This window comes from Thamnophis elegans, chromosome Z (assembly GCF_009769535.1).
Source record: "Thamnophis elegans isolate rThaEle1 chromosome Z, rThaEle1.pri, whole genome shotgun sequence".
Taxonomy (NCBI): Eukaryota; Metazoa; Chordata; class Lepidosauria; order Squamata; family Colubridae; genus Thamnophis; species Thamnophis elegans.
Window position 1 is genome coordinate 86,133,881 of NC_045558.1, and position 10,524 is coordinate 86,144,404.

The window sequence follows — 10,524 nt, forward strand, 5'->3', positions numbered from 1 at the left end:
TTTTTTAGTTCAAGGCAAACATTGAACTGAATACTTCTTTCTCTTTTTTTCAGATATACTTGAGATGATTGCACAGAAACATTCAAACTATCTAAATGCCCTGGCCATCTCCAGCTGTGAAATATCTGCAGATCCCCTCATTCCTATTAGCATGGAGATGCATACAACAATATAAACAATGAGATGGATGGAAGGATTGCCAGGATGGGCATAACAAAGTCTTTTTACATTTTTCAGTCCTGGTAATTGCCAGATTGTCAACATTGCTCCCTTTTATTTAACTGAGCCACAATTATAATCTACCCCTGTCCCCCCACCATATTTTCATTAAATCACGGATTGCAAAGCTAACAGGCTTTGATCCTGGAGGATTTCAATCTGCCTTCCATTGGCGAGACATCTGAGTCAGCTCGAGAGTTCACGGCTTCCATGACGGCAATGGTCCTAACTCAGTTAATTCAAGACCCCACCCATAATGGGGGACACACGCTCAACCTGATTTTTGTCTCTGGGCAGTGGATGAATGATCTAGATTTAGGGGATATTTCTATCCAACCCTTGTCATGGTCAGATCATTTCCTCATCAGGCTTGACTTCCATACTGCTACCCCTCACCGCAGGGAGGCGGAACCAACTAGATGGTTCTGCCCCAGGCACCTGATGGACCCTGAAAGGTTCCTGATGGAGCTTGGGACTTTTCCTGAATCCCTTACTCACAACTCGACCGAAGCCCTAGTGGAAGCCTGGGATAGGGTAGCCACTGGGGCTTTGGATCATGTTGTGCCTTTGTGGTCTCTGACCCGGTGTCAATCCTGGGTAGTTCCCTGGTTTACTGAGGAGCTCCGGGAGATGAAACGCCAGAAAAGACACATAGAGAGTGGTTGGAGGGTGAGCCGGTCTGAATCTGATCGAACACTAGTAAGAATTCATATTAAATCCTACTTAGATAAAAGCTGCAAAACGGCAACATTTTTCCGCTCTTATCGCGTTCGCAGATAACTGCCCAGCCGCCCTGTTTGGGGTGACCCGCTCCTTACTTAACAAAGGAACTGGGAAAGACCCCTTTCAGGGTAGGGCTGAAGAATTTGTTCAGTATCTGTAGGATAAAATTGCTCAGATCCGGACAGGCTTGGACTCTGACTGGGTAGATTCGGACGAGTCGATGGGGATTAGATTAGATTAGATAAGTTTATTTATAGGCCTCCCTTTTCCCTGAGGGGACTCAGGGCGGCTTACAACTTATGGAGAAGGGGAATACACACAATGACATATAAAGACAATACATAATTAAAAATAGAAACAACATTCATCATTCGGGTGGGGGCGGATTATAATCTTTAACCCCAGGCCTGACGGGATAGCCAGATCTTAAGGGCTGTGCGGAAGGTCTAGAGGGTGGTGAGGGTACGAATCTCCACGGGGAGATCGTTCCAAAGGGTCGGAGCTACTACTGAAAAGGCTCTCCTCCGCGTAGCTGCCAGTCGACACTGACTGGCGGATGGAACTCGGAGGAGGCCTAATCTGTGAGATCTAATAGGTCGAGAGGAGGTAATTGGCAGGAGGCGGTCTCTCAAGTACGAGTCGACGGGGATGAATCTTGTGGAGACCAGCTGGTATGAGTTTGACCCTGTGACCCCCAAGGTCATAGACAGGATTATGGAGAGACTCAGTGCTGCCACTTGTGTGCTGGACCCGTGTCCCTCTTGGTTAGTCTCGGCTTCCCAGGAGGTGACACGAGGCTGGCTCCAGGCGATTACCAATGCTTTGTTGAGAGAGGGGTTCTTTCCCACCACCTTGAAGGAGGTGGTGGTGAGGCCCCTCCTTAAGAAGCCTTCCCTGGCCCCAGCTTCTTTAGCCAACTGTTGTCCGGTCTCCAACCTTCATTTTGTAGCTAAGGTTATTGAGAGTGCAGTAGCATGTCAGCTTCCCCAGTTCCTGGATGAAGCTGTCTACCTGGACCCGTTTCAATTGGGTTTCAGGCCCGGATACAGCACGGAGACGGCATTGGTTGCATTGGTTGATGATCTCTGGTGGGCCCGGGACAGGGGCTGCTCCTCTGTCCTGGTCCTATTAGACCTCTCAGCGGCTTTCGATACCATCGACCATGGTATCCTACTGTGACGACTCAGGGGGTTGGGAGTGGTGGGCACTGTTTTACAGCGGTTCTCCTCTTACCTGTCAGATCGGTCACAGTTTGTGTTGACTGGAGGGCAGGGATCGACCCCGAGGTGCATCACTTGTGGGGTGCCCCAGGGGTCGGTTCTCTCACCTCTCCTGTTCAACATATATATGAAACCACTGGGTGAGATCATCCGTGGTTTTGGGGAACGGTATCATCAATATGCTGATGATACCCAACTTTTCATCTCTACCCCAAACTACCCAAATGATGCCCTCGATGTGATGTCCCGATGCCTGGAGGCTGTGCGGGTCTGGATGGGGAGGAACAGGCTCAAGCTCAATCCCTCCAAGACTGAGTGGCTGTGGTTTCCGTCATCCCGATTGGTGGATCTTGTTCCATCTTTGACGATAGGGGCAGAAATTTTAGCACCCTCAGAGAGGCCCCGCAATCTGGGCATCCTCGTGGATATGTGGCTTAGTTTAGAAGAACACCTAATGGCCGTGACCAGGGGGGCCTTTTACCAGGTTCGCCTGGTACGTCAGTTGCGCCCCTTCCTGGATCGGGATGCTCTGTGCACAGTCACTCATGCCCTTTTCCTTTCACGCCTGGACTACTGTAATGCTGTCTACATGGGGCTGCCCTTGAGGAGCACCCAGAGGCTTCAACTGGTCTAGTATGCGGCTGCGCAGGTTACCTTTTAGGTGGCCTGCACTGGTTGCCGGTTGTCTTCCGGGTGTGATTCAAGGTACTAATTATGACCTTTAAAGCATTCCATGGCTTAGGCCCAGAATACTTGCAAGACCACCTACTGCCACCGGTAGCCTCCCACCGTCCAGTGCGATCCCACAGGGTTGGCCTCCTCAGGGTGCCGTCGGCCAAACAGTGTTGGCTAGGGCAGTGTTTTTCAACCACTGTGCCGCGGCACACTAGTGTGCCGTGACATAGTGTAAGGTGTGCCGTGGGAAAAACACCCGCCGGGTGTTTTCAGCGGAGCTCTTCAAAACAAGACTTGTTGAATTCCGCAGGTTTTGAGGCCATTCACTTCCAAAAAAACCCACTGCTTCCCCCAATAAGCCCGCCGTTTCAGGAGCGCTGCAGATTGGTCTGCTTGACAACCCCAGCCGGGGATTCCGGGATCGCGTTCGCGGCACCACGCAAATGCCCGCTGACTTGCACCTGGCTCCTCCGGGCTTATTTCCCGACAGAGAAATCAGGACAAGGAGATTGAACGCAAAGCAAGAGGAACGAAGCCAGCACCCCCGCTTTCCTAGCAATGTCTCCTCCTCCTCCCCGTTCCCGTCACCCTCCCGCAGGCAGATTTTGGCCCAGACAAGCCGACGGGGCTCTTCTCGTCCCGGGAAGGGAGGAAGGGAGGAAGGGGCAAGGTTCAAGGCACACTCGGGAAGGGGGAAATCGCAAAGCTGGAATGGGAGACCTTCCGCGATGAACACGAGCCCAAAGGGGCAACTCCGCGCATGAGCCTCGCCCTGAACCCTGAAAGGCAGAAGACCGCAGGACTCCCATGCGCTCCCCCACCTCCAGCAAAAGCAGCGCAGACGCTGCTCTCTTCCCTGCACTGCCTCAGAAAGGGAGCCGAAGCCCCGCCGCCCCAAGCGCAGTTTCTCCCGCGATCACCCATCTCTGCTGCCTCTTCCCTGCAGCGCCTCGGGGAGCAGCTTTGCTCCCCCCCGTCAAATTCACTGGACTCGCTCCTGTAGGATGGCTCCGAAGCTAAAGCACAGGCTATACTCATGCAAAACAGTTCCAAGATTTTGAATGCCCTCAATTGGTCCTCTCCCAATACTGTTCCTATACTTCAATGATGCTATTGTTAGCTTTCAGTTTTGGAATAATGAGTGAGGAACTAGGTAATACCTACCTCATACCCTTGGATGGATGCTAGCATTCTAGGAAGTATAATCTCAAGAGAGTGGATTTTAAATTGATAAATTGATTTATACTTCACAAAAGACAATCGCAATTTGAGATAATTGTAAATTGAGAAGATATAGTCAATATAGGCACAGAGTTAAATATTTTTAACATTTTCTAATGGTGGTGTGCCTCGTGATTTTTTTCGTGAAAAAAGTGTGCCTTTGCACAAAAAAGGTTGAAAAACACTGGGCTAGGGGGAGAGCCTTCTCTGTGGGAGCACCTTCCCTCTGGAATGAGCTGCCCCCGGAGCTTCGTGTAATCCCTGTCCTCCGGTCCTTCCCACACACCCTAAAAAGTTGGCTTTTCCAGCAAGCCAGCCTTGCCTGAACAAAACAAAATAAATTATTGATCATTGTTAATTTTAATTGAATTTTCTTAAAAATGTCATTGTTAATTCTAATTGGGTTTGTTTGGGATATTCTATTTAATTTTTTTTAACTTTTTAACTTTTGTAATATGTGTTTTTTTTAATGTTGTACGCCGCCCTGAGTCCTGGGAGAAGGGCGGCATATAAACCAAACCAAACCAAACTATCTTTTTGTCCCATGTTTCCATGACATTCAAAATAAGATGTATAATTATGTATGTATGTATGTATGTATGTATGTATGTATGTATGTATGTATGTATGTATATCCAATATAATACTTTCTATCATTAAGTGCTGTACCTTATGATTTGTAATGAATGTATCTTTTGTTGTATGTACACACATATCCCGCAAAGACAAATTCTTTGTGTGTCAAATCACACTTGGCCAATAAAGAATTATGTTGTGTTGTGTTGTGTTCTACTCTACTCTATTCTATTCTTTCTCATTTACGGTAATTCACAAATGTTTTCCCCCAAGCAGAACATACAAAAATATTATTTGATTTGATCAAGTGCTTATATATATAATCAACATACTAATATTTTCTCTCCCAAGGCTGTTTTCTCCAAAATGAAAAAGGAAAATTCTCATCCAAACATCTTTTGTAATGGGCTAGCTGAAATCTTCAACTTAACGCCTTCAAAATTATCCTCTTTTTAGTCTTCCTTGATTGGATTGCCCATCAGAGATTAGATGCAGTTCCCTTTGAAAAACATATTGCTGACATTCTCCTACCATACTAATTCTGTAATCCACAAAGGAGATCATTTTCCTGGGCAAAGATTTTCCACCCACTATACCCTCTGCTTTGCAGATCACACATTCAGAATCAGCCCTGTACAATACAGAATTTCTCTCAGAACTCAGGGAAAAATGACCATTGACTTCCCTGAAGGGTCATTTTCTGGGCACTGCGAAGGAGAGTCCAAGCGTGGGTTAAATACATCCAATCTGCCCAGGACTGAATTGAAACTTTAAGCCACACCTCTGGTGCTGACCATCCTCAGTTTTTTTCAATGAAGGTGTGGAACTATTGCGCGCTGAGAAGTCCAATAACAAATCCAATTCCAAACAAGGTATAACAATATCCAAATGGACAGTCCATAAAGTCTGCACTGAACAGCGGAGACAGACCCCAGGGTGGAGTTGGACTCTTCTTTGCAGCACCCAGAAAACGACCCATCAGATAAGTCAATGGTCATTTTCCTGGGCACTGCTCTGGAGAGTCCAAGCGTGGGACATACCTAAGCTAAACGTCATTAGGTAGGAAATAGTCAAGTTCAGGGTCTCTCCGCTGGTATAAATGCCCTGAAGGATTCATCTCCCAAAAGCCCCCTCTGGAGAAGCAAACTTGTCCAATTTGTAGCTCCGAAAAAATGGAGACAAGGAAGTCCAAATGGCCGCTCTGCAAATTTCTTCTATCGGTGCTTGCCCAGACTGCCGTGGCAGCGGCACTTCTCATAGAATGTACAGTGATATGGCTTGGCACTGGTCTGGACTGGACAACATGGGCGAGGGTAATGCATGCCCGTAGCCACCGTCAATGATAGATGAGGAAACTTTGCGGCCTTGAGATGCAGGTTGAAATGAAACGAAAAGTGATTTGGAACGCCGGAACGCAGCTATGCGCTTGATGTACTTGCGGAGTGTTCTACGGACATCGAACATGGCGATCTTTTCTCCTTCGGATGTTTGGGATGTGGACAGAAATCCAGGAGAATGACCTCCTGGGCCGGTGGACCAGGAGTTGATTTTAGGAATGAATGGCAGGTCCAGTCGGAGGACCACCCTGTCCGGTTGTATTAAGCACAAGTCTTTGTGAACCGACAGGGCTGCCAACTCTGAAATACGCCGTGCAGAAATGATGGCAATCAAAAAGGCGATTTTAAACGACAAATGCTTAAGACTGATGGTACGAAGTGGTTCAAATGGTGGACCAATCAGGGGCCATAAGGCTACATTTAGGTCCCATGACGGGTATCTGTGGACTACCGGGGGCCTCAGGTGGGTTGCTCCTCTCAGGAAACTACAGATAGTGGGATGACATCCAAGGGATGAGTGCTCATCTGGGGCAAGTATCGTGGATAATATGGCCACCTGACGCCTGAGTGTGTTAGGCGCCAGGCCCTTGTTTAGTTCATCTTGAAAATAGTCTAATATTTGTGGAACAGTAGCCGAGGTCACGCCATGAGATGTACACCAGGTATCATAGATCCTGGTGATGGAGGGCCATCTGAATGCTTGAATGGTGTGAATGACCTTGGTGGAAAGACTGCCCCTGCTCAGGAGGTCCCTCTCAAGTACCAGATGGCTAGTTGCAGCCACTGGGACTCCGGATGTCGAAGCACCCCCTGGCTGAGAAAGACCTCATGATGGGGAATCCTCCAAGGGGGATTGACAGAGAGACTCGCCAGGTCGGTGAACCAGAATGGGGCTACGAGCAGGACCTCTGCTCCCTCCAACAGGATGTTCTGGATGACTCTGAGAAGAGGCAATGGCGGAAACGCATACAGCAGACTTGACGGCCACAGGTAGTGAAGGGCATTGACCCCTTCGACTTGTGGAGTGTAGAACTTGGCAAAGAACCTGGGAAGATGCGTGTTCTCTGGGGTGGCAAATAGATTGACCAGCAGGCGGCCGAACCTCTGAGACAGGCAGTGGAACAGGCCCGATATTGTCGCCACTCTGAGTGGTTGACCATGGCTCTGCTCAACCAATCCGCCCGGATGTTGTTGACTCCGGATATGTGCTCCGCCTGTATTAAGTCTAGGTGCTGCTCCGCCCACCTTTCCAGGGACTTGGCCTCTACCATCAGGGACCTGGAACGTGTGCTCCCCTGGCAGTTTATGTGTACCTTTGTTGTCACATTGTCTGTAAGTACCATCACGTGCTGATCTCGGATGTTGTTGAGGAAGTGAACAAGAGCTAACCTCACTGCTCTCAACTCCAGCCAATTGATGCTGTGCGTTGCCTCAACTGGAGACCACTTGCCCTGCACAAACTGGTTTGGAAGTGGTCTCCCCAGCCATAAAGGCTGGCATCCGTCTGATGGTGAGACGGTCTGGCTCTTTGAAAGGAGTGCCTTTCGCTAGGGCGGGAGACAGCCACCACCTGAGTGAATGACTTACCTTCAGGGAGACCTGCACCAATGCCATGGAGCTGCTTTCATTGGCCCTCTGGTAAGGTAGAAGGAACCACTGTAGAGGCTGAGAATGAAGCCACGCCCAAGGCATGATGGACAGGCAGGATATCATTTTCCCTAAGAGCTGGGAAAACTGCACAACCTTGGCATGAGAGGATTGCTGCACCTGCAGGACCCGTTCCTTGAGACTTGCCACTTGTTCTGGTGACAGGAATACCTGAGAGTCCACGGTGTTGATGATGGCGCCTAGGTGCTGTAGTCTGATCGTCGGTTGTAGGTGTCTTTTTTCTTAGTTGATGAACAAGCCATGGTCTTGCAGGATCCTCATCGTGTAATGCAGGTCTTGTGTCACTTGCTAGTGTGATGACGACTGGATGAGGATGTCGTCCAGTTAGAAGTGAAGTCACACTGGATGGGATCTGAGAATGGCTGCCACCGCTGCAAGAATCTTTGTGAACGTTCTGGGGGCCAATGACAGGTTGAATGGCAAGGCCCTGTACTGGTAGTGGTGGCCTGCATAAAAGAATCTCAGGAACCTGAGGTGAGCTTTGCGAATGGGGACGTGGAGGTAGGCCTCTTTGAGTTCTATGGAGGTTAGCATGTCCCCTAGCCTGATGCAGCCCAGGATTGACTGAAGGGACTGCATCTTGAACCTCCAGTAAGTTATATGATGGTTTAGCTTCTTTAGGTTGAGGATTCCACTCCACTCCCTGGAATTCTTTGAGACTGGGAATATAATGGAATAGAAGCCTGTCCCTTCCTGAACTGATGGAACTGGTCCTATGGCCCTGATGTCCCTGTGATGAAGGATCTTGTGTTCCATAAGAGCTCTCTTGATGGGACACGAGGGGGTCGGGCAATGAATAAAGTGGCATGGGGGAGGGGAAAGGAATTCTAATGTTAGACCCATGCAAATTGTTTGCAGGATCCACTGGTCTGACGTGATCCACTCCCATTGGGCGTGGAACAACTGGAGACGCCCCCCTATTAGAGCCATTCATTGGTGGACACTTATATCTCCTGAAAGGCCTGGAACCAGACCCCCCCCTCAAAAGGGGCATTTGGAAAAATTCTGCTGGTGACCCCTGACATGAAAGAGGGGATGGTCCTGGGACCTGTCGATGTGCTGTGGGTAGGGACGATGGAAGGAACCATGAGGGCTCTGTGTTCTGAAAGGGCTGCCTCCTGTAAGAGTTAGAACCCTTCCTGTCAGATTTCTTAGTGACTGATGGCATGACCTTCTTTTTGTCCTTGTTTTCCACAAGGACCAGATCCAGGACCTCCCCAAAAAGCTTGTCCCCTTTAAAGGGGGCCAAAGCAAGCTTCCACTTGGACCACATGTCCACGTTCCAGTGTCTAGCCATAAAAGGCGACGTGTGGTGACATTGGATGCCAAGGCCCTGGACGCAAATTTAGCAGCGTTCAGTGTGGTGTCAGCGGTGTACTCCATTGCTGCAATGATCTTATTAACCTGGTTGTGCCCATTGCTTCTGCACAACGTTAAGAAACAATTTGGGAACAGGCATGATCTCTTGTACCGGCACTGGCTCCTCGAAGAGCCCTTCAGAAAGGTCTGCAAAGTCAGGAGCTCTCTGAGCTGTGGGGGGGTGGTGGACTCCAAACGGGTCGAGGCCTTAGCCTTGTTCAAAATAGTCTTGAAATTGACAAGCTTAAACAAACCAGCAAAGGTGGATTTGTTGGAGGCAGCTCCTTCGTCCCACGAGAACTCAGGTTCCAGTCTGGGGAGGATGTCCTCACTGGCCAGGGAATCCTCACTGGCCAGGGAAGAATGGGGAGATTGAGGTGGATGGGCCATGGATGCTTCTTGAGAGGGATCCTGGGCTGGCAGAGGCCGGGACTTGCATGGGAGTTTGGCCCGCTGCAGCATGCCCGCCTCTGTGCCCTGGGAAATGGCCCTGGTTATGACATCTTGCACCTCTGCTGAGAGGTTGGGACCCTGATCCTCCACAGGCCTAACCCCGGAAAGAGGTTGTGCGACTGGCTGCTGGTGCACCAGAAGACCCAGAAGCTGGCTCTTCCTCAAAATCTGAAGGGCAAGCGAAGAGGTTGGCCTGGTCTGCCACTGAGGGTCCAGGGGAACCTGCCGTGGCAAGGGAAACAGTGGGAGAAAACTCCTGCCCATCATCCTCACTCTCAGAAATGGGATGCTCCTGACTGGGCTGGGCTTTCAGAGAGGGCTCCCTAGGAGACACTGGCTTGGAGGCCTGGGCCTGCTGTTGGGCCTTGGAAAACTGCTTCTCTAAGGCCTTCTGGCGATGGAGGGCATCCTTATCTGGGCCTGAACCCTGCTTAGACCCCGGTCTAGAATAGGGCTTGGTCCCCGTGATAGCCACCTGGGCAGCCTTGCCCGCCTGTCTGGAAAAAACCCTGGAGGAGGACCCTGGCTGCTCTGGGTTCCCAGGAATCTGATCTGCCATGGCTGAAGGGCTGGGAATCAACTGCTACAGGCAGGGAATAAACCTCCACTCACCACCTTCACAGTTACAGTCAGCAGGCCAAAGTGCTCTGAAGAGAGACACAGAAGGCAATTGCAGCCAAGATATATTTCTGGTGCAAGTTTTAACGGCCCCCAACATCATGCAGGTCAGAGAGAGAGGTGGAGAGTGACCCAGAGAAGCCACGATCTCCTTGTCACACCCCCACTGATTGCAAGCCGAAAGGGACAAGAAGAGACAATCCACTGGTAATTCGGACAAAGAGTCTCACGCAGCGAACTGCAGGGAGCCAGGCGACCAGGCAGCTGCAGCAATGTGCTCGAGAAACCGAAAGGAGCAAACAAAATGGCGGGCAGAACTTCCAATCTTCCCAAAATGGCCACAGAGAGGCAACCAAAATGGCCACAGAACTTGCTGTAAGCCCTGAAGCCCCGCGCCGATCACCGGCTCCATTAAGAAGCACGGACGGCAGCAGCAGAAACCTCAGCGGGGAGCC